Source organism: Bombina bombina, chromosome 5, assembly GCF_027579735.1.
Source record: "Bombina bombina isolate aBomBom1 chromosome 5, aBomBom1.pri, whole genome shotgun sequence".
NCBI lineage: Eukaryota > Metazoa > Chordata > Amphibia > Anura > Bombinatoridae > Bombina > Bombina bombina.
In genome coordinates, this window is record NC_069503.1 from 324,092,212 (window position 1) to 324,118,105 (window position 25,894).

At 39.0% G+C, this 25,894-nt stretch overlaps 1 protein-coding gene across 4 annotated transcripts in view; it reads right to left on the reverse strand.

Annotated features, from left to right (window-relative positions):
• DGKB (diacylglycerol kinase beta) overlaps positions 1-25,894 on the reverse strand; it is a 1,179,919-nt gene that overhangs the window by 1,057,916 nt on the left and 96,109 nt on the right. The gene's annotated exons all lie outside the window — the stretch shown is intronic.

The window sequence follows — 25,894 nt, forward strand, 5'->3', positions numbered from 1 at the left end:
GGGTGGGGTTCAAGGGGGGAACTTGCCCCCCTCTGAATTTTTTTTTTATTTTTTTTTATTGAGGTTGTAAATTAAATATACAGGCAAATATCACAGTTCCAAAAACTTATAGAAATCACAGCAGATTTACACATTAGGTTTAAAAGAAATCAGTCGCCTAGACATAAAAATAGAAATTAACCTCAAACTTTCTATTATATAGTATCTCCTTAAAATATAAGAAAAAGTCAGATATAATAATTTCCCACAATGATAAATTGAGGCCTCTCTTGGACCCCCTGAACAGGAATTTAAGACAGAGTGGGGAAGTCTAGGAGAGAAAACAAAGTAGTAAATTGGGCCACTTTTGGACCCCAAATGAGAACAACTAGCTTATGAAATATTATACAAGGAGAAATTAAGGTCTAAATTACTAGCATAAATTAATGCCTTGAAAGTTCAACATCAAATCCTTAACCATTACTAGGGTGATACAACTGTAAAAAATCTCAGATACCAAAGAAGGTGTAGGAGGGTCTGGACATTATAAACATATGACTCAGTCTCAATGAGACCTGTTGATGCATAGTCTTAAGAAAGTACAGTACCTGAGGGGCCTAATCATCTTAATAGCCCATATAGAATGTGACCCATGTCCAGAACTTTATGGGGGAGCCTGCCAGGGAAGTTAGAGTCTCCAATGTAATATAATAAACATAGTATAGCACAAAGAGAATACCAGAGTCAGTATTTGGGGCGAGCGCGCTGAAACCTATAACAGACCCTCGCTCTAGGGAAATTACTCATCCTAGTTAACCTTAAAAACATATAGGGAGTAATATCTCTAGTTTACATCTTAGCTAGGAAATATTTAAACACATAAATCTGATATTTTCCCCTCTCTATATTTATCAGCAACTTCGCAATGTGCAATGACCCTGATATGGATACTGTATAGGCGAAAGACCTTGCTAAAGTGATCACGAGAATTACTGCCTACAATCATGTAGTTAAAACATATATACATAGGTCTCAATCTCCATAGAGCCCATTAGAGCTTAAAATAAGAGATTACACTAACTAAACAACCTGGGAACAGATTGCCAGCCTCCATATTGCTAATTAATGGAACATTTCTAGGTATATGTGACTAGACAGAAGTATGCATCTAAACCTACTTATGCCACATATATATATACAGTAGTCGACATTAAGCTCTGCAAAAAGAGGGTCCAAACAGAAAGTGAGTCGTAATGATTATATTAAAGTCCCGTTTGCTCAGATGTGGTCGACTGCAAGTTTATAAAGTCTGTGATAGCAAAGTCCCTTCTACCCAAGTCTCTGGCTTGCATGAACGGGTATAATAGGTGTAATATATCATGGCACATGTCTGTCCCAGTGGGAGAAGGTTAACATAATAGGTGGTAAACATTCATCGGAATTTGCAGCATATCTAAAATGTGGGGACACTTAAAAATGTCAAACGTTCCTAGCGTGGATAACACAATAACCTGGAGCTTTCTATAATGTGCGCTCTGACAGTGGCTGCAAACCCCGGTTCTGATGTTCATGATGGGCCCCCAGGATTAAAAAGCTTGCACAAGTTTCCATCGGGCTTGATAATAACTGATGCTTCGTCATTCAGTTTCCTTCTGTTCAGAGCAGGCTTGCAGTGAACCAGAAGGGGCGACTCAACCATCTCGAGTACTTCTCTAAATTTGTGTACCGCTCGGTAAACGGGCTTCACCCCAGCTTGACTCAGCTCACATGTTGTTGCCTTTAAGTTCCGGTATTCCGATAGCTCCGGAGACAGCCCACAGCTGTCTCCGAGTTTCAGCATGCAGCGAACCACCCCCAGACTGGGAAACGAGGCACCTGCAACTATTTTGGCCGCACACATCAGCTTCCCTGTGGTCGGTTGCCTTGCGAGGAGAGATATCTTCTGCGCTCTCACGTCTGGCAAGTTTTCAGTACAGTTGTCCATAGCTGAGAGGTTATTTACAGGAACACTCGAGCGACGGTCCAGATCTATCTTAGCCGGAGTCTGAGCCCCAGTCAAGGGAGCCGGTAGACCTGGGGTGAGAACCCGGGTACCCATATCCTTGTCGAGTCTCTCTGGCAGGCCTCCTATAACCACATGTCGAGTTCCAATTTGCTTTGCGAGTGGACATAGGCTCCCCCACTCTGCTGACCAGGTTTGTAATATCTTTTCATGGTGCTGGTTTAGCAGGGTGGTCACAGTCTCGAGTAGTGTCTTAGCACAAGGCGCCATTATTAGTAGGTGCGTATGTAACGAAAGAGTCACTCAAACCTCCCTTTATCCGTCGCCTAGAACAGTATGGTGATGTATAAGCATAGATGTTATGGATTGTAAATTAGGATGCCTTTGTCTTTTCTCCTTTTTCCAGTGTCTGCGCACTGCTTACTCGGTCTGTAGTGTTACCGGGGGGGTGTTGAGAGCCTCTCAGTAAAGAGCTTGCCTTAGGCCTCAACGCTCCGGATCGGTTTGCTGAGGTGGAATAATCAATAAAAATATATCTTTCGAATCCGCTTGATCTGTAGAATCTGTATATTAGGATGGTATAAGTAGATGATCACACAATTCACTGGTAATAGGCAAATTATCAGTGATCCACACAGAGCCCCCAATATTGCTACCATTTAAGGTGCTGCCCAGAGACACGCCCCCCCCCCCCTCTGAAATTTTGCTCCAGGTAAAAAGTCATGCATCCCTTTGCAATTACACAGCTAGATTAAACCTTACTCTTCTATTTTGCTTTTAAAATAAACTTTACTCTTCTAGCTATGTGCTTGCAAGAGAGTGCCAGGCTTTCTATGTGTTGTGTTAATATTTTTGTTTTGTAATTTTTTTTCTATGGGCTTTGCACCCATGCTGGTCTGGGGTTAACTGCCCGAGTTGCTGGGAGCTGTGTAGTTGTCTGAGAGTGCTGATGAGTACCAACTCTGATGTGGTCCTGGGATATTGCCATTTGATTGTAATTAACACTACCCTAGCTGTGTGCTTGCAAGAGAGTGACAGACTTTCTATGTGATGTGGGTAAGCACTCACTTTTGTCAGTGTTTTGATGTCAATGAGTTACCATGTTTAAAATTCAAGCTTCACATGTTGCCACTGATATTATTATGCTAAGGGTATTTTATTTTTTGCCCCCTCCTGGAAAATGTATGCAGACACCTATGCTGGTATTACAAGTTAGCTGCAATGCGAACACAGTCCACATTCACCTCAATTTAACAACACTTTCAGTGCCATTTTTCCCCCACATCCCCTCACTTTAACCCATTATAACTGCCTTGTGCAGTTTTTTATTAAAAAAATAAAGATGCTAATATTTTTATTTAATTTTTAACTACTTTTCACTTTATTTGGGGGGCAATTCGGCACATTTGTTTAATTAACCAGAGGTCTGATCTCTGGTTAATTGCACTAAGTGCAAAGTGCACCTGCGAGCTTGCGGGAGCCTTAACCTGCCGCTTGCAATGGCTAGTTATTTAAGGTGCGCTTGTAAACTGGCAAATTTGCCCCTTTACGGACACGTGTTAAATTAGCGCTCCACTTGTAATCTAACCCTAAGTGTATCTAGTAACAGCATTATAATCTTTTATATCCTATGGATTACTTGTTTTTTATATAGTTTCAAAAAAATACAGATATATCTTGTTTCCATTAAGCATATATCAAGCAACACAACTATTAGGATTATAAACAAACTTCATTATAAATAATAATTTTATATCTTTAACAACTCAAAATAATTATATATATATATATATATATATATATATATATATATATATATATATATACGCACCGGCCACTTTATTAGGTACACCTGTTCAATTGATTGGTAACACAAATTGCTAATCAGCCAAACACATGGCAGCAACTCAGTGCATTTAGGCATCTAGACGTGGTGAAGACAACTTGCTGAAGTTCAAACTGAGCATCAGAATTCAGAAGAAAGGGGATTTAAGTGACTTTGAAAGTGGCATGGTTGTTGGTGCTAGATGGGCTGGTTTCTTGAACATGACAATGAGTTCACTGTAGTAAAATGGCCTCCACAATCACCAGATCTCAATCCAATAGAGCACCTTTGGGATGTGGAGGAACAGGATATTTGCATTATTGATGTGCAGCCAACAAATCTAATTTATCAGTTAAGAATAAATTATGCTTTCTTTCTAATAATAGTGAGAGTCCATGATCCTTACTGTTGGGAATAAATACCCAAACTTTGGAGTCCACAAAATATGGGTGGGAAAATTAAACATAAAAAACATAAAAAAAACACATGCCTTTATTTATCAGAAACCACCACCTGCAAAACCTTTCTGTCAAACGCTGCCTCAGTCGAGACAAAAACATCAAAATCATAGAATTTGGTAAAAATATACAAGGACGACAAAGTAGTAGCTGAGTATAACTGTTCTACAGAAGCCTAATTGTTAAAGGCCAAGGAAGTTTAAACTGAACGAGTAGAGTGAGCAGTAATTCGGCTAGGCAGTTGCTGACCTGCCTCCAAGTAAGCCATACCGATTAAAGGGACAGTCTACCATAGAATTGTTATTGTTTTAAAAGATAGATAATCCCTTTATTACCCATTCCCCAGTTTTGCATAACCAACACAGTTATATAAATATACTTTTTACCTCTGTGATTACCTTGTATCTAGGAACCTTCTTCCAGCCCCCTGATCACATGACTGTGACTGTTTATTATCTATTGTCTTAAATTTAGCATTGTGTTCTTCTAAATCTTAAATAACTCCCTGTGCCTGAACACAGTGTTATCTATATGGCCCACATGTACTTTCTGTCTCTTTGTGTTGAAAAGAGATTTAAAAAGCATGTGATAAGAGGAAGCCCTCAAAGGCTTAGAAATTAGCACATGAGCCAACCTATGTTTAGTTTAAACTAAGAATACCAAGAGAAAAAAGCAAATTTGATGATAAAAGTAAATGGGAAAGTTGATTAAAATTAAAAAGTAATATGTGAATAATGAAAGTTTAATTTATACTAGACTGTTCCTTTAAGCTCCTTAACCAAAAGGACACTGAAGTAACCTTCTGAACCTTCAGTTTGCCAGAATACAGAACAAATAAACTGGTAGATTGACAAAATCCCTTAGTAGCATGCAAATAAAAGCCCTTACAACATCCAAATTATGCAAAGGTCTCTCTTTAGAAGACTTTGGATTTGGACAGAGAGAAGGAACAATAATTTCACTATTAAAGTGTTCAACAGAAACAACCTGTGGTAGAAACCCAGACACAGTATACAAAGCTGCTTTATCCTGATGAAAGATCAAGTCATGAGGATCAGAAGAAAGCGAGGACAATTCAGAGACTCTCCATGCTGAAGACATTGCCAAAAGAAACAAAAGCCTCAAAAACTTTTAGAACCAAATTGAGATTCCAAGGAGGAGAAACTGTCTTAAAAATTGGTTTAATCCTATCAAGAGCCTAAACAAAGGCTTGAATATCAGAAAAATGTGCTAACTACCAATGAAACAGAACTGAAAGGACAGAAATCTGACCCTAACAGAACTGGCCCTTGTCTAAACCCTCCTGAAGAAATGGTAAAATCTGTGGAATTCTCACTGGATTCCATGAAAAAACATATCTAGAACACCAGGAAAAATATACATTCCAGACCTTTTAATAGATATGTTTAGTAACAGACTTACATGCCTGAATTAAAGTATCAATGAAAGACTCAGAAAAACCTCTCTGAGCTAAAATCAAGCATTCAATCTTCATTTTGGTAAAAGAATGGACACTGACTAGCAGGACCTGAAGTAGCGGAAGACACCATGGAGGGGCACTGCACATCCAGATCAGGTCTGCATACTAAGCCCGATGAGGCCATGACGGAGCTACTAAAATTGCTCGGATGTCTCCTGCTTGAGACAAGCAATCACTCTGGGAAGAAGTATAATTGAATGAAATAAGTAGACAAGATGATAATGCCATGTGGCTGTCAAAGCATCTGGAACCATAACATGGAAGCTTGTGATTGAGCCGGGACACCATCAGATCTATCTCTGGTCATCCCCAGCAAACTATCAATTAATCAAATATCTCCTGATTGAGAGACCATTTCCCTGGATGGAGAGATTGGCAGCTGAAATAGTCTGCCTCCATGTTGTCCACCCCTGGAATGTGGATGGCTAAAATCAAACAACGATTTACCTCTGCCCATGCCAATATGCAAGACACCTCCTTCATTGCAAGGGAGCTGTGAGTGCCCCCCTAATGGTTTATGTATGCCACCACAGTGACAATGTCTGATTGGAATAAATGCAATGGAACGAAGTGATGGCATTGAAGTTCCAAAACATTGATAGGTGGGACCGCTTCTTGGCAAAACCCTATGTTCTCAAGAGACCCCAAACTGCTCTCCAACCAGACAGACTGGCGTTCGTATTGATAATCTCCCAAGATGGACATTGAAACCCCATTCCACATATAACTGGTTATGGGGACGTCCACCAAGAAAGAAATTGTCTGGTGGTTTTGTCCAAGTAGATTAGGTGAGAAAGGTCAGAGTGGTCCCCATTCCACTGACTTAACATACAGTTGTAAAGGTCACATATTAAACCTTGCAAACTGAACTGCTTCTAAAGCTGCAACCATTAGTTTCACAACCTTCATACACTGAGCTACCAAGTGAGAATGTAGGCCCTGCAGCTGATGATAGGCCAAATGAAGTTTCAGTCTGCCTTATTCTGTTAAAAACAGTTTCATTTCCACTGAGTTTATGACCACTCCAAAGAATGTCACTCTTCTGTTGGGAGTGAGAGAGCTTTTTTCAACATTTACTTTCCAGACATGACATCCAAAGAAACCACAGCAGTTAACCACATCAGTTTTTCTGTATGAGCCACTGCTAAAGCTAAAGAGGGAGCCTGAACCAAGTAAGGAGCTACAGCTACTTCATGAGAACAAATTACAAACAAAAGAGATCCTAGGACCTTTGTGAATATTCTGGGAGCAGTAACCAGCCCAAACGGAAGGCTGTGAAGTGATAATGTCTGTGGCAACACCAAGAAAAACCGGCACAGGTATAAAACTTTAGAATGTTCTTTATTACTCCTTCTTAAAACACAGCTTGTTTGTTAAAATCACAGCACAGATCTGATAGACATGTCTAACATGTTTCGGCGTTAGTTAGCCTTAATCATAGACTCTACTTGTCATGGTCAATTGGTGACTTTTATTTCACTTCCTCTTCATTGATTGGTTATCTGTGCTAGATATTCCTAATTCTGTTACCCTATTCGTCAAAGGACACTAATAGCTTACTGGTGCTCACCTGGTACCTGAAGTTTATTTGTTTCCCCATTACAAAGGACACTTATTTAATAAACTATTTCGTAGTATTATATATAAAAAGACTTACAAGCACAATTGCACCAGAAAAGTAGTTTTCAATCAGAAATGACAGGATGTTAGACTATTTCATAAATTGTATATATATATATATATGGGAAAACACTTATGCACAGTTTTGTTAGCATTAGATTGTTTGCCTTAATCACTTGTTAGAAAAAAACTTTCATGCATCATTTGTTTCTGTTTAATAATGCCCAATCTAATCTAATGCCTGTTACCATAACTGGATGTGTCACCATATTATCATAGTATCACATAACTCAATCTGGTACAAACTTCTGTGTACACACATATATGTTCCCTATTACTGTTAATGTTACTGGTAGATGTTATTTTCAGCAATTCATATTAGTTGTAGAAATTAGAGGGAAAATTAATAAATAAGGAGCAAAATAAGCTAACCTTTTAATCACTCTTGATGGTTAACTCATCATATTTAGTGCAATAGTGCCTTTAGTGCAATATTCTTATGTGTTTCATCTTGCCAATAGTAACTAGAGCTAAAGCCATAATTTGGTAATTCAAATTGAACAGTATGCCTCCTTTTATGCAATTCTCACTTTTTTATTGCCAATGATTAATCAGATCGGTCTCAATATTTAAACCTTTCGGCATGCTCATGGATAAAGTGCTTAGATGCCTCAGTTGCTGTCCTCCCTCTCTCAATGTCGTTTAGATGTTCCCGTATCCGTTCACGTGTCTCTCTTGTCGTGCACCCTATATACTGTTTCTGACAATGTGTACAGGTGATTGCATTGATCGCAAATTCAGAGCGACAATTAGTACAGAAATTACAGTCAAAAACTCGTTGTGTGTAGCATGATTGGAAAACCTTACTGCTTGTGGTGTAACCACATGCAGTACAGCCATGTGATCCACACTTGCAATGCCCTTTACAGCTGAGCCAGCTACTTTCCTTCTGTGGTTTTTTGAGTGCACTGGGTGAGACAATGTTGCCAATCGTTAAGTTTCTTTTTGAAACAAATTGGCAACCTTTATCAATCACATCTTTCAATGCTTCATCTGCCCTTAGGATTGTCAAATTCCTCTTAATAATCTCACAAACCTCCCTATATTGATTGGAATAGTTTGTCACAAATGTTATCTCGCTTGACCTTTTATCAGTACCTGATGTTTTTGGCTTTAGTAAATCTGCCCTAGGGATTTTTTGTACATCAAAGTAGGCCTTTCGTAGAGGCCCGTTGGGGTAACCCCTCGCCTTAAGTTTTTTCCATAGCAACTTTCTTTCTGTTTGATAGTCTGCTTCTCTGGAGCAGTTACGTTTCAGCCTTATGAACTGTCCCTTTGCCACACCATAATTCATATGGCGTGGATGACAGCTCCTTGCATGGAGAAATGCATTAGCAGTAATTGGCTTTACATATAAAGTTGATACTACTGCTCCTTCTGCTGTATCCCCTTCCAATTCAACATCTAAATATGGTACATTTTTGGTGTCAAAAGCATAAGTAAACTGTAAGCCAGCTCTATTGCAATTTAGGTATTCCATAAAGGATACACTTTCTGCTTCCGTGCCTGACCAAACCATTATCAAATCATCAATGTAGCGTTTGTATGCTACAATTGAGTTTCTAAAAGGATTGTCATCTGCATAGACGTGGGACAGCTCCCACCAACCCATATAGATGTTTGCAAAGGCCGGGGCAAATTTTTCCCCCATGGCTGTCCCACGCCTCTGCAGATAAAACAATCCATTAAACTCAAAATAGTTATGAGTTAATAGGAAGAGGAGGGTCCGCAGAATAAAGCTTTTGAGGTTGGTGTCATAATCACTGAAGCTGTCCAACATATATTTAACAGCTTCTAGGCCTTCCTTGTGGGGGATAGCTGATTACAGGCCCACCACATCTATGGTGAGCCAGTTATAATTAGATTCCAAGACTAAGTCTTCTGTTAAGTTTAACAGGTGCTTAGTGTCCCTTAGAAATGATGGCAGTTTCCAGACGACGGGCTGGAGCAGAGACTCTATCCAGTTGGACAGGTTCTCAAATAGAGAACTTATACCAGACACTATTGGGCGTCCTTTGACATCCTCCAAGGTCTTATGCACCTTTGGCAAATGGTGGAAGATCTGGGTAACCGGTTCCTCCACCATCAAATACTCAAAGGTATCTGGATCTATTACCCCAAGCTCCAGCCCGTCGTCCAGCAAACTCCTCATTTCTCTTTGGAAAGTCAAGACCAGGTTCCCCCGTAACACTAAATACACCTCCTCATCATTGAGTTGTCTCAATGCCTCTTGGACATAGGACCTTCTATCCATAATCACAATGGAGCCTCCCTTGTCCGAATTTTTTTTTAATTTTTTTTTTTTTTATTACCACATCTTCCCTTTGTTTCAAAAGTTTTAAGCCAATTTTCTGTTTAGCTGTTAGATTCTCTCTATGTGTTTTTCCTTTTGACTTCAATATCACTAAGTCTTCCTCCACTCTCTTGTGAAATTGTTCTAATATGTTCCCTCTGTTTCTAGTGGGGTAAAATGTTGACTTAGGTCTGTAACCTATATGTGAACTTTTGGTGTCCTCAAGTGTATTGCTATCTTTTTCTAGCTGATACAAAGTTAGGAAATCCACCGCATCTTTTATCTGAAAATAATAATTTTCCACCCTCCTATCAACATTAGTGTTAACCTGTACAGCATCCTGTTCAACCATTTCTGTAGAAAAAAACTTCTTTAATGTTAATTTGCGAACCAACTTGTTCACATCTAGTAAAGTCTCGAATACATCAAAATCAACTGAGGGTACAAAGTTAAGACCCAGCCTAAGTACTTCCAACTCTGATTCTTCTAATGAGGCAGTAGATAAGTTGATTATTTTCAAACTTTGTATTTGTTCCGCCTCCCTCTCCTTAATGTGTATCTCTCCCTCTGTACCTGTGGCTGCTCTTCTCCCTGTGTCATTTGGGGTCTGTGTATCACACCTCTCCCCCTCCCACCTCCTCCCTGTCCAGCTATGGCCTCGTGAAAAACCTGTGGCTGCTCTATGTTTACCCCTTGTTTAGGGTGTCTATCACTCTCTAGAGCTCTACCATACCTATTTCTACCAGCCTGCTTATTCTTATGTTTAAGTATGCCTTCATTGGTTTTGCCCTGTGGAGGTTGGGACTGGGTGTTATGGTGTGTTTCTAATGTGTGCATCACATCAACATCATTGGACAGTTCGGCCTCATCTGATGAAGGCCCACTGGTCATAAAGTCCACAAACTCTTGTACTTCAAATTCATCATTAGACTCAGGGTCCGTGTCTGAGAAAGTCACTTGTTTCTTGTTGTATGAAGACTATTGTTGTTTATGTGCCTCTTTAGGATCTGTGTCTTCCCCTTTGTACTGCCTGCGTTGTTGTCTATTCCTTTTATTTTGTTGCGTGTTCTTTTTAAAACTTTTGAAACAAAGGGAAGATGTGGTAATAAAAAATTCGGACAAGGGAGGCTCCATTGTGATTATGGATAGAAGCTCCTATGTCCAAGAGGCATTGAGACAACTCAATGATGAGGAGGTGTATTTAGTGTTACGGGGGAACCCGGTCTTGACTTTCCAAAGAGAAATGAGGAGTTTGATGGACGACGGGCTGGAGCTTGGGGTAATAGATCCAGATACCTTTGAGTATTTGATGGTGGAGGAACCGGTTACCCCGATCTTCCACCATTTGCCGAAGGTGCATAAGACCTTGGAGGATGTCAAAGGACGCCCAATAGTGTCTGGTATAGGTTCTCTATTTGAGAACCTGTCCAACTGGATAGAGTATCTGCTCCAGCCCGTCGTCTGGAAACTGCCATCATTTCTAAGGGACACTAAGCACCTGTTAAACTTAACAGAAGACTTAGTCTGGGAATCTAATTATAACTGGCTCACCATAGATGTGGTGGGCCTGTACTCAGCTATCCCCCACAAGGAAGGCCTAGAAGCTGTTAAATATATGTTGGACAGCTTCAGTGATTATGACACCAACCTCAAAAGCTTCATTCTGCGGACCCTCCTCTTCCTATTAACTCATAACTATTTTGAGTTTAATGGATTGTTTTATCTGCAGAGGCGTGGGACAGCCATGGGGGCAAAATTTTCCCCGGCCTTTGCAAACATCTATATGGGTTGGTGGGAGCTGTCCCACGTCTATGCAGATGACAATCCTTTTAGAAACTCAAATGTAGCATACAAACGTTACATTGATGATTTGATAATGGTTTGGTCAGGCACGGAAGCAGAAAGTGTATCCTTTATGGAATACCTAAATTGCAATAGAGCTGGCTTACAGTTTACTTATGCTTTTGACACCAAAAAAGTACCATATTTAGATGTTGAATTGGAAGGGGATAAAGCAGAAGGAGTAGTAGTATCAACTTTATATGTAAAGCCAATTACTGCTAATGCATTTCTCCATGCAAGGAGCTGTCATCCACGCCATATGAATTATGGTGTGGCAAAGGGACAGTTCATAAGGCTGAAACGTAACTGCTCCAGAGAAGCAGACTATCAAACAGAAAGCAAGTTGCTATGGAAAAAACTTAAGGCGAGGGGTTACCCCAACGGGCCTCTACGAAAGGCCTACTTTGATGTACAAAAAATCCCTAGGGCAGATTTACTAAAGCCAAAAACATCAGGTACTGATAAAAGGTCAAGCGAGATAACATTTGTGACAAACTATTCCAATCAATATAGGGAGGTTTGTGAGATTATTAAGAGGAATTTGACAATCCTAAGGGCAGATGAAGCATTGAAAGATGTGATTGATAAAGGTTGCCAATTTGTTTCAAAAAGAAACTTAACGATTGGCAACATTGTCTCACCCAGTGCACTCAAAAAACCACAGAAGGAAAGTAGCTGGCTCAGCTGTAAAGGGCATTACAAGTGTGGATCACATGGCTGTACTAAATGTGGTTACACCACAAGCAGTAAGGTTTTCCAATCATGCTACACACAACGAGTTTTTTACTGTAATTTCTGTACTAATTGTCGCTCTGAATTTGCGATCTATGCAATCACCTGTACACATTGTCAGAAACAGTATATAGGGTGCACGACAAGAGAGACACGTGAACGGATACGGGAACATCTAAACGACATTGAGAGAGGGAGGACAGCAACTGGGGCATCTAAGCACTTTATCCATGAGCATGGAGGTAGTGCCAAAACATTTGCCTGGATGATTATAGATATCATCAAAAACAACCGAGAGGAGGCAGTAGAGTAAAGGAGCTATATAAGAAAGAGGCCTTTTGGATTTTCAAATTGAACACGCGTATGCCGAAAGGTTTAAATATTGAGACCGATCTGATTAATCATTGGCAATAAAAAAGTGAGAATTGCATAAAAGGAGGCATACTGTTCAATTTGAATTACCAAATTATGGCTTTAGCTCTAGTTACTATTGGCGAGATGCAACACATAAGAATATTGCACTAAAGGCACTATTACACTAAATATGATGGGTTAACCATCAAGAGTGATTAAAAGGTTAGCTTATTTTGCTCCTTATTTATTAATTCTCCCTCTCATTTCTACAACTAATATGAATTGCTGAAAATAACATCTACCAGTAACATTAACAGTAATAGGGAACATATATGTGTGTACACAGAAGTTTGTACCAGATTGAGTTATGTGATACTATGATAATATGGTGACACATCCAGTTATGGTAACAGGCATTAGATTAGATTGGGCATTATTAAACATAAACAAATGATGCATGAAAGTTTTTTTCTAACAAGTGATTAAGGCAAACAATCTAATGCTAACAAAACTGTGCATATGTGTTTTCCCATATATATATACAATTTATGAAATAGTCTAACATCCTGTCATTTCTGATTGAAAACTACTTTTTTGGTGCAATTGTGCTTGTAAGTCTTTTTATATATAATACTATGAAATAGTTTATTAAATAAGTGTCCTTTGTAATGGGGAAACAAATAAACTTCAGGTACCAGGTGAGCACCAGTAAGCTATTAGTGTCCTTTGACGAATAGGGTAACATCATTTAGGAATATCTAGCACATATAACCAATCAATGAAGAGGGAGTGAAATAAAAGTCACCAATTGACCATGACAAGTAGAGTCTATGATTAAGGCTAACTAAAGCCGAAACATGTTAGACATGTCTATCAGATCTGTGCTGTGATTTTAACAAACAAGCTGTGTTTTAAGAAGGAGTAATAAAGAACATTCTAAAGTTTTATACCTGTGCCGGTTTTTCTTGGTGTTGCTGCAATACGGCATAGGAGAGTGCCGTCCGGTCAGGTTTCAGTAAAACTTTCAGCTACCAATTGCCAGTGGTGTCTGGGTCATCCCACAGGACTTCCAAAGTGGACCGCCAGGACCAGTGACACCCAAATTCAAGGAGGAACCCCCCAGACCGAACGGAGACACCAGAGGCAGAGAGGAAGTCACATGACCGGGGAAGCCGGGTGACGTCAGACGCCGTACACTGGTGAGGGGAGCAGAGGCTGAGCGGCAATAGTCGGCACTTTCAAATTGAAAGCTGGAGTAGGTGAGCCGTGAAGAGCCGCCGGGAGCCGCCAAAGATTGCTGCACGCCAACTTCTGCATTTGGCAGTGGGCAGAGTATTGATCCGGAGAGGAACCGTGGGTGTCACTGAGAGCGGTAAGACTACCTTTGCTCACTACATAGTGTTTTTTTGGCATGTGATAATGTCTGTGTCCATAAAGGCAAACCGAAGAAACTAATGATGATATCGATGAATCAGAATTTGAAGATATGCATCCTGCAGATCAATTGTAGACATAAATTAACCTTGAAGAACTAAGGGAAGGATCAATCTGACAGTTTCCATCTTGAACGAAAGAACCCTTAAAAACTTGTTTAGAGTTTTTAAGTCTAAATGGGATGAAAACTCTCTTCCTTCTTTGGAACAACAAACTGATTTGAATAGAACCATGATCACTGTTCTGACAGAAGTACTGTTACAATAATGCCCATATCATCCAAGTCTATAACACAATGAAGAAAGGCAAGATTCTTTTCTGGGCTTTTGGAAATTTGAGACGGAATAAACCTCATCCACGGAGGGCGAGACCTGAAACCTATTCTGTAACCCTGAGACACAATTTCCCTGACCCATGGGTCCTTAACAGATCAAGCCCTTACCTCCTGAAAAAGGCTTATCCAGCCCCCTACCAGAGTTAATTCCAGATCGGGGGCCACCCCTTCATTCCGAATTAATCTCTGAAGATTTTGTGGACTGTTTGGACTTTGACCACACAGGATTTGGTCTCCATGCTGGTTTAGAGGACTCCAACTTCTGGGAGGAATTGGATCTTTGAGTCTTGTTCTGGAGAAAGGGGCAAAAATGCCCCCCCCCCATATTTGCCCTTAGATTTAGCCTTTTTATCCTGAGGTAAAAAGGCAGTTTTTCCCCCTGTCACCGTGGAAATAATTGAATCTAAACCAGGTCCAAAAAGTGTCTTACTCTTAAAAAGTAAGGATAAGAGTCTAGACTTAGAAACCATGTCCGCAGACCAAGATTTCAACCAAAGAGTCCTTCTGGCTAAGACCGCAAGGGCAGTATTATTTGCATTGATAAAAATAACATGAACAACTGCGTCACTTCAAGAATGTAATATGCACCTGAATCTCCTCCAAGGAAGATTCCTTTAGAGACTAATTCTCATAGAGTGTCACACAAAAAAGCCTCAGCACCTGCAACTGCCACCACACAAACAGACGGTTGAAATAGTAGGCCTCTTTGAAAAAAGGCCCTTCTCAGATAACCTTCTAGCTTTCTATCCATCCGATCTCTAAATGAGGTACTGTCCTCTAAAGGAATTGTAGTTCTCGTGGCTAGAGTGGAAATGGCAGGTTTTGAATCCTGCACCACCAAGGTTCCTGGAATCTCCTTAAGTAAAGACCTTAAGTGGTCCATAGTAAACTAAAAAATTGACTTCCTCAGTCTCGTTGTCTGACTCTTAAGAGGAATTGTCAGATAAAACCTCTCCATCAGATGCTGAAGAAGACCTATTCAGATCAAATTACTGAGCTTGTTTAATAACCGAAGGGCTAACAGTAGTGTTGTTTTAGTTTACACTTGCTCTTACTTGCAGGCGGCTTCAGTCCCTGGTTGATCCATCCCATACAATAAGATAGAGATAGACTACACTGTAGAATAAATCACCCCCTCTCAAGGATGAGAACATAATGTGGTATCACATTAAGTGATAATGTCCCAAAAATTGTGTGTGCAAGTAATAATAAAGGAATTATGTGCCCAATATAAAGAATATTAGATATATATATATATATATATATAATGCACCCCTCTGCTCTGGTGTATGTGTCTCACGCCTTCCTGTAACCTGTGTCCAGACAGTGTGAAGGGAGCTGCAACTTGTTCCGACACTCCTGAATGAGGCTGCACCGGAAGAGGACAGAGCCTAATAGAAAAGTAGTCTAGCTGCAGACTAGAGTTCCACTCTATACCACACTACAAATACAGTGGCACCACAATGGCAATCTTTTCTATAATACAGTTAGCTGACGCAATATATAAATATCGTGTCTTCAATAATAGTTTTAGCAGAAAAGTGGTGCTGTGCAGTATTGAATATATTAAACAGAAGAGAGGAAAGAACCTCCCAAAAGACTGCACATATAGCACTCTGTGCCTGGACTAATTGGTAGAGAAGTTGGGAAAGTTAAAACATAACTTTTAATACAATATTTTTAAAATAAAGGATCACTTAAAATCAAACCAAAACTGAGAGTCCCATTTCCCCTTAATGAAAATATTAAGCCTTTGATATGTAGTTGAATAATAATGGGAAAGTGCACAGGAAGGCTGACTGACTCCAACACAGGCTTGAAATTGCACTGAGATCAAAGTAGGTGGTGGAGAGCTATCTGTAATTTCTATAGATAATAATATATAAGGTAATGGGTATATTGCAGATCAGAGCTCATAGTATTGTCTCAAGTGATCTTGTATAATAATATGCCATCAATGTTAGGTGTCAGAGGGGTTTGTACACTCAAAATGTAAGTGTATTTATACAAACAACAAACCTTGCTAATCTATTATCCTAATGAATAAATAACAATTGGAGCCACTAGAAGAGTCACTTATCACTGGTAATGTGAATTCTGGATTATGCTTGTATTATCTACCCCAGCTGCGTTGGGATGTGGTATTGAATACTCGAGTATAGGTGTCTGAACTTGATTATTATTGATTGTGGGTATGACACAGATCAAAACTCGTAGTGTTGTGTTAGGTTATACTCTTGTGTTATGTACCACAGTATGAAAGTATCAGGGGTATTCAAGCAGTCATAATGTAGGGTTGTTTAAACAAGCATGAACCATTTATTTTTGCTACTGTAGTGCATAACATGAATTCAAGCTACTTGGGGATCCTATTTTTATAACCGTGTAGGTAATGATTTGTGTTTTATACTCTCCAACCCAGCAATGTATGTTACAATGTTGGATACTTAGGTATTAAATATCACCACTTGTGTTGCTGTAATCAGCATAATGATACAGTTCAATTCCTCTTAACTCTGGCAGACTGTTATTCTCCAGGTTAGAGGTGGTGGTTTTCACTCTGTGTGATTTAAAAATTACTAATCTAGGTACTTAGACAGGAAACATGTGACCTCCACTCAAAGCTTTTTTTTTTATCAACTTTAATGTAACAAACAATCTATAGACAATCATTCTGAAAATGAAAGATTTTGCAGCTTTCTTCTTCTTAATGTTCATTCACAGTGGTTTATGCCGATTGTCATTTATAAGGTAACCACTGTGAATGAACATTAAGAACAAGAAAGCTGCAAAATGTACAAGGCTGAAGTTGGATTCTTATTCAGTCAGCTTCTTATTCTGCAACTGATTACAATTTGCAAAAAAAAGATATCTAGCATTATTTTTATTTTAAATAAAATAATACACTTTCCAAAAACACTTTCTAATAAGTAACTGATATTATAAAAGGGTTAAAATCCTTTGTGCCACTCATTTATGTGTGGAATATACAAGGCGTGAGCCTCTTCATGGGACAGAAATATTATCAGCCTTGTCCAACGCTCCTTATGGCAAACAAATTGGTGCCAACCTTGCCACTTTATATATTTTACCTTTCTAAATAAGTCATTGGTATTTAAAAAAGGATAAAATCCTTTGCGCCACTCATTTATGTGTGTATATATACACAAGGCGTGATCCATCATAGAATAGACATGTTATCAGCATGGCCCAGCGCCCTTTATAGCAAACAAATTTGTGCCAACCTTGCCACTTCATATATTTTACCTTTACTGAATAAGTAATTGGTATTTTAAAAAGGTTAAAATTATGTGGGTCACTCATTTCTGTGTAGATATATACAGGGCCTTCACCCCATTTATAGAATAGATGTATTTTCAGCCTGACCCAATGCTTTTTAAGGCAAACAATCTGGTGCCATCCTTGCCACTTCATACTTTTGACCTTTTCTGAATAAGTAACGGGTATTTTAAAAGGGTTAAAATCCTTTGGGCTACTAAATTTTGTGTGGATACATACACGGCGTGAAGCCCTCCATAGGATAAGCATGTTTTTAGCCTGGCCCAATGATTTTTATAGCAAACAAACTTGTGCCAAACTTGCCATCTCATATATTTTACCTTTTCTGAATAAGTAACTGGTCATTTGAAAAGGTTAAAATACTTTGGGCCACTCATTTATGCATGGAATATACAAGGCATGAACACTTCATAGGACAGACATGTTGTCAGCCTGGCCCAACGCTCTTTATGGAAAACAAATTGGTGACAACCTTGCCACTTTATATATTTTACCTTTTCTGAATAAGTGGTATTTTAAAAGGGTTAAAATCCTGTGGGCCACTAATTTTTGTGTGGATATATACAGGGCATGAGCCCCTTTATAGCACAGACATGTTCTTAGCCTGGCCCAAAGTTTTTTATGACAAACAAACTGGTGCCGACCTTGTCAAATCACAAATTTTACCTTTTCTAAATAAGTTACTTCTATTTAAAGGATTTCTTTGCCATATAATTCTTTTGGACAGTCTGAAAACACAATTGTACAAAGGGGCTCACGCTCTATATAACCACTCAGAAATCAGTGGCCCAAAGGATTTTAACCGTTTTAAAATAATATTTACTTACTTAGAAAAGGTAAAATATATAAAGTGGCAAGGTTGGCACCAGTTTATTTGCCATAAATAGCGTTGGGCCAGGCTGAGAACGTCTCTCCTATGATGGGGCTCACATTCTGTATATATCCACACAGAAATAAGTGACCCAAAGTATTTTACCCTTTCAAAATACCAGTTACTTATTCAGAAAAGGTAAATGTATGAGATGACCACGTTGGCAGAAGTTTGTTTGCTACAAAAAGCTTTGGGCCAGGCTGAAAACATGTTTATTCTATGAAGGGGCTCACTCCTTGTATATGAAGGTAAAATATGAGGCGACAAGGTTGTCACCAGTTTGTTTGCTTCAAAAAGCGTTGGGCCAGGGTGAGAACATGTTTATTCTATGTAGAGGTTCATGCCCTGTATATATCCACAAACAATTGAGTGGTCCAAAGGATTTTAACCCTTTTAAAATTCTAGTTACTTATTTATAAATTTAAAAATATATGAGATGGCAACGTTGGCACCAGTTTATTTGCTACAAAAAGCGATGGGCCAGGCTAAGAACATATTTATCCTATGAAGGGGCTCACTCCCGGTATATATCCACACAGTAAAGAGTGGCCCAAACGATTTAAGCCATTTGAAATACCAGATATTTATTTAGAAAAGGTTAAATATAAGAAGTGGCAAGGTTGGCAATAGTTTTTTTGCCATAGAAACCATTGAGCCAGGCTGAAAACATGTTTATCCTGTGTAGGGCTTCATGCCGTGTATGTATCCACGCAGAAATTAATAGCCCAAAGGATTTTAATCCTTTTAAAATACCAGTTACTTATTCAGAAAAGGTAAAATATATGAAGTGTATATCAATGAGATAAGTATAGAACTGCCTTATTCATCAAATGATGGTTCCATCTATAACGTATACACTCATATTCCTTAGGGGAGTGCAGGGGGTGCCCTAGTGGTTGGTATACAGTGTAATCCCAAAGAAAAAAGAAAAAGAAAACCATTATTGGCACACACTTAAACACATAGGTAGATCCGCAGAAAGGGAGCCACAAAAATAAAACAACTTTTACTGTCAAATATTGGAGCATCTGGATTAAACACACTACAATTGTCTATATCAAAATAAGACAATAATCGTTGAGGCTCTAAGTTTTCAAAATTAAGCAGATTCCAACACTGTCAGAGGCCCATTGTAAGATGTCCACCGAGATAGAAAAAGATCCCTAAAAAACTACTGACTATGATTTGGTGCTACCTACATAGGTGGGTGAAGGGTGGGGCTTATAAGACTATCTCTTGGTTGGCAGCTGCTTACAGTTATTGTGAAAAACATACGGCTTGCAGTGACTAAGGTACAGAATTATCTGTATATCAATCACAGAAAGCACACAAATAAAGTATAACCATGTCCAGATTACTCACAGACAGGCGAACGCCTAACTTACGTTTCACCTGGGCTTTCTTAGAGCCTCAACGATTTGACAGTAAAAGTTAAGTTTTTTTTTTTTTTTGCTCCCTTTCTGCAGATCTACCTATGTGTTTAAGTGTGTGCCAAATAGGGTTTTTTTTTTTCTTTTTTGGGGGGATTGCAAAATATATGAAGTGACAAGGTTGTCACCAATTTGTTTGCCATAAAGAGCGTTGGGACAGGCTGTTAACATGTCTGTTGTATGATCGGGTTCACACCCTGTATATATCCACATATAAATGAGGATTTTAAACCATTTAACCCCACAGGATTTTAACCCATTTAAAATATCAGTTACTCAAAATTATGCCATGTTGTTTATTGCAATATAAGATGATTTTTTTTATAAAATGTAATTTTGTTTAGGTTTTTGGAAAGTGTATTATTTTATTTAAAATAAAAATAACTGTAGATATCTTTATTTTGCAAATTGCAATCAGTTGCAGAATAAGAAGCTGACTGATTAAGAAGACAACTTCAGCCTTGTACATTTTGAAACTTTCTTGTACTTAAAGGGACAGTAAAGGTTCAGAATAATGTTACATAATTCTGCACACAGTGCAGAATTAGATAACATTAGTAAAGTGGTAACTTCAAAAATGTAAAAGTATTTTCAGACTTTTCAGTGAACGTTGGACTCCGCTACAGGATCTACTGAGCGGGTCTTGAATATTCACAGCGCTTCATGGGTTTGCTGGTTAGTCACAGCACGCCCGGTCACGCTATTGGAATAAATGTAGCTCGCTCCCGCTCTGTGGAGGTCACATGTTTCCTGTCTAGAGTGGAGCTCCAGTCTGCAGCTAGACCCTTCTCCCTAATAGCACAAAGTTCACTACATAGCATGAAAAATGGCTCCGCCTCTCTAAACCATCACATCAGGAAAGTGTCGAGAGCCACTCTGTAACAAGTAAGGGAAGTGGAGCACTGAGGAATTACACCGCCGGTCATCCTGAGAAATGTGTCACAATCTTAAGCTCTCCATGTTATACAGATTGGAGCGCTGAAAGTAATAATGATCTCCATTCTGACATGATAACTATCTCCAGTGCTCTGTACTCAATAAGTAAAAATGGAGCATTTGAGTAAAAATGGAGCACTGATATATATATATATATATATATATATATATATATATATATATATGCCAGACTCTATTGCAGAGGGAATAAAAAAAAGAAGGGAAGCCCCACTAATAAACTAAACAAACCCCAATAGCAAGATTCTGTTTCCCCACATCTGTCATATCGTACATAAGAGGATAACATGCTCTATGCAGTGATTAACAATTTAGACCCATAACCTACAGTGTAACTCCTGCTGTATGCAGGGTACATAAATCCCAGGCACTTACTAAGTGCCTTATCTGTAACAGACAGAGAATGGACAGATGTGAAGAGTCTCGCCAAACAGGAGGGGGCTAAGTTAACACCTTGCAACACCTGTGACCCGCTTGTGATTCAACTCCAACAAGGAGAAGAACAATGCACAAACAGCACCCTCCTACTTTCTTCTCTTCCAGGAAAATTTCCTCTGAAGGGATAAAAATCTGAAAAACTTCCAAAATGCCAGCATTATCTCAATCCATGCCTTCTGCTTGATGAGGCAAAGAAATACTGGGAGGGAAGGGGAAGTGGGAGGGATACTTGAAACTCTGGTGTAGGGTGTCTTTGCCTCCTCCTGGTGGTCAGGTGATGTAATTCTCAACAGTAAGGATTGTGGACTCTCACTACCATCAGAAAGAAATGTGTCATACAAAAATGGTGGATCTTTTATTGTTGTCTGTACAAAAATAAAACAACTATAAACATTTGTTTCCATCCAAATCAAACCTTTTATTTCCACCAACATCACTGCTCCTTGTTCTGTTTACAAATGTTACTCTCTCCTCTCTTAATCCAAAGCTTTTTAAATACATAGTTACATCACTAAGTGTAACAACTTATTTCTCTTCTTCCTATTTGAGAATATTGTGTAATAGTATGACTGCATGTACTCTATATCCACAATTCCATTTTCTTTGCTGGGTTTTCTGTAAAGAATATTTTATCAGGAAAAACATAATTTATGTAAGAACTTACCTGATAAATTCATTTCTTTCATATTAACAAGAGTCCATGAGCTAGTGACGTATGGGATATACATTCCTACCAGGAGGGGCAAAGTTTCCCAAACCTTAAAATGCCTATAAATACACCCCTCACCACACCCACAAATCAGTTTAACGAATAGCCAAGAAGTGGGGTGATAAGAAAAAAAGTGCGAAGCATATAAAATAAGGAATTGGAATAATTGTGCTTTATACAAAAAAATCATAACCACCACAAAAAAGGGTGGGCCTCATGGACTCTTGTTAATATGAAAGAAATGAATTTATCAGGTAAGTTCTTACATAAATTATGTTTTCTTTCATGTAATTAACAAGAGTCCATGAGCTAGTGACGTATGGGATAATGACTACCCAAGATGTGGATCTTTCCACACAAGAGTCACTAGAGAGGGAGGGATAAAATAAAGACAGCCAATTCCTGCTGAAAATAATCCACACCCAAAATAAAGTTTAACAAAAAACATAAGCAGAAGATTCAAACTGAAACCGCTGCCTGAAGAACTTTTTCTACCAAAAACTGCTTCAGAAGAAGAAAATACATCAAAATGGTAGAATTTAGTAAAAGTATGCAAAGAGGACCAAGTTGCTGCTTTGCAGATCTGGTCAACCGAAGCTTCATTCCTAAACGCCCAGGAAGTAGATACTGACCTAGTAGAATGAGCTGTAATTCTCTGAGGCGGAATTTTACCCGACTCAACATAGGCAAGATGAATTAAAGATTTCAACCAAGATGCCAAAGAAATGGCAGAAGCTTTCTGGCCTTTCCTAGAACCGGAAAAGATAACAAATAGACTAGAAGTCTTACAGAAAGATTTCGTAGCTTCAACATAATATTTCAAAGCTCTAACAACATCCAAAGAATGCAACGATTTCTCCTTAGAATTCTTAGGATTAGGACATAATGAAGGAACCACAATTTCTCTACTAATGTTGTTGGAATTCACAACTTTAGGTAAAAATTCAAAAGAAGTTCGCAACACCGCCTTATCCTGATGAAGAATCAGAAAAGGAGACTCACAAGAAAGAGCAGATAATTCAGAAACTCTTCTGGCAGAAGAGATGGCCAAAAGGAACAAAACTTTCCAAGAAAGTAATTTAATATCCAATGAATGCATAGGTTCAAATGGAGGAGCTTGAAGAGCCCCCAGAACCAAATTCAAACTCCAAGGAGGAGAAATTGACTTAATGACAGGCTTTATACGAACCAAAGCTTGTACAAAACAATGAATATCAGGAAGAATAGCAATCTTTCTGTGAAAAAGAACAGAAAGAGCAGAGATTTGACCTTTCAAGGAACTTGCGGACAAACCCTTATCTAAACCATCCTGAAGAAATTGTAATATTCTCGGTATTCTAAAAGAATGCCAAGAAAAATGATGAGAAAGACACCAAGAAATATAAGTCTTCCAGACTCTATAATATACCTCTCTGGATACAGATTTACGAGCCTGTAACATAGTATTAATCACAGAGTCAGATAAACCTCTTTGACCAAGAATCAAGCGTTCAATCTCCATACCTTTAAATTTAAGGATTTCAGATCCTGATGGAAAAAAGGACCTTGAGACAAAAGGTCTGGTCTTAACGGAAGAGTCCACGGTTGGCAAGAGGCCATCCGGACAGGATCCGCATACCAAAACCTGTGAGGCCATGCCGGATCTACCAGCAGAACAAACGAGCATTCCTTCAGAATCTTGGAGATTACTCTTGGAAGAAGAACTAGAGGCGGAAAGATATAGGCAGGATGATACTTCCAAGGAAGTGAAAATGCATCCACTGCCTCCGCCTGAAGATCCCGGGATCTGGACAGATACCTGGGAAGTTTCTTGTTTAGATGAGAAGCCATCAGATCTATTTCTGGAAGTTCCCACATTTGAACAATCTGAAGAAATACCTCTGGGTGAAGAGACCATTCGCCCGGATGCAACGTTTGGCGACTGAGATAATCCGCTTTCCAATTGTCCATACCTGGGATATAAACCGCAGAGATTAGACAGGAGCTGGATTCCGCCCAAACCAAAATTCGAGATACTTCTTTCATAGCCAGAGGACTGTGAGTCCCTCCTTGATGATTGATGTATGCCACAGTTGTGACATTGTCTTATCTGAAAACAATGAACAACTCTCTCTTCAGAAGAGGCCAAGACTGAAGAGCTCTGAAAATTGCACGGAGTTCCAAAATATTGATCGGAAATCTCACCTCCTGAGATTCCCAAACCCCTTGTGCCGTCAGATACCCCCACACAGCTCCCCAACCTGTAAGACTTGTATCTGTTGAGATTATAGTCCAGGTCGGAAGAACAAAGAAGCCCCCTGAACTAAACGATGGTGATCTGTCCACCATGTCAGAGAGTGTCGTAAAATCGGTTTAAAGATATTAATTGAGATATCTTTGAGTAATCCCTGCACCATTGGTTCAGCATACAGAGCTGAAGAGGTCGCATGTGAAAACGAGCAAAGGAGATCGCATCTGATGCGGCAGTCCTAAGACCCAACATTTCCATGCATAAGGCTACCAAAGGGAATGATTGTGACTGAAGGTTTTGACAAGCTGATATCAATGTTAAACTTCTCTTGTCTGACAAGGACAGAGTCATAGACACTGAATTTATCTACAAACCTAAAAAGGTTACCCTTGTCTGAGGAATCAATGAACTGATTGGTAAATTGATCCTCCAACCATGAACTTGAAGAAACAACACAAGTCGATTCGTATGAGATTCTTCGAAAATGAGAAGACTGAGCAAGTACCAAGATATCGTCCAAATAAGGAAATACCAAAAACCTATTCTCTGATTACAGAAAGAAGGGCACCGAGAACCTTTGAAAAAAATTCTTGGAACTGAGGCTAGGCCAAACAGTAGAGCCACAAAACTGGTAATGCTTGTCTAAAAAGAGAATCTCAGATACTAAAAGTGATCTGGATGAATCGGAATATGCAGATACACATCCTGTAAATCTATTGTAGACATATAATGCCCTTGCTAAACAAAAGGCAGGATAGTCCTACAGTAACCATCTTGAATGTTGGTATCCTAACATAACGATTCAATAATGATAGATCCAGAACTGGTCTGAAGGAATTGACCTTCTTTGGTACAATGAAGAGATAAAATAAAACCCCAGCCCCTGTTCCAGAACTGGAACTGGCATAAATACTCCAGCCAACTCTAGATCTGAAACACATTTCAGAAATGCTGAGCCTTGCTGTGTCAACTGGGACACGGGAAAGAAAAGAATCTCTTAGCAGGAGGCCTTAACTTGAAGCCAATTCTGTACCTTTCTGAAACAATGTTTCTGAAACCAGAGATTAAGAACGGAATTGATCCAAATTTCTTTGAAGAAAACGTAATCTGCCCCATACCAGCTGAGCTGGAATAAGGGCCGCACCTTCATAGATACTTAGGAGCTGGCTATAGGTTTCTATAAGGCTTGGATATATTCCAAACTGGAAATAGTTTCCAAACTGATACCGCTCCTGAGGATGAAGGATCAGGCTTTTGTTCCTTGTTGTGAGGAAAGGAACGAAATGATTATTTACCCTGGAAAGAAAGGGAAAGCAAAGTTGACTTAGAAGACATGTCAGCATTCCAAGTTTAATCCATAAAGCTTTTCTAGCTAAAATAGCTAGAGACATATACCTGACATCAACTCTAATGATATCAAAAGATGGTATCACCAATAAAATTATTAGCATGTTATAGAATAATAATAATGCTATAAAATTATGATCTGTTATTTGTTGCGCTAAAAGCTTCTAACCAAAAAGTTGAAGCTGCAGCAACATCCGCTAAA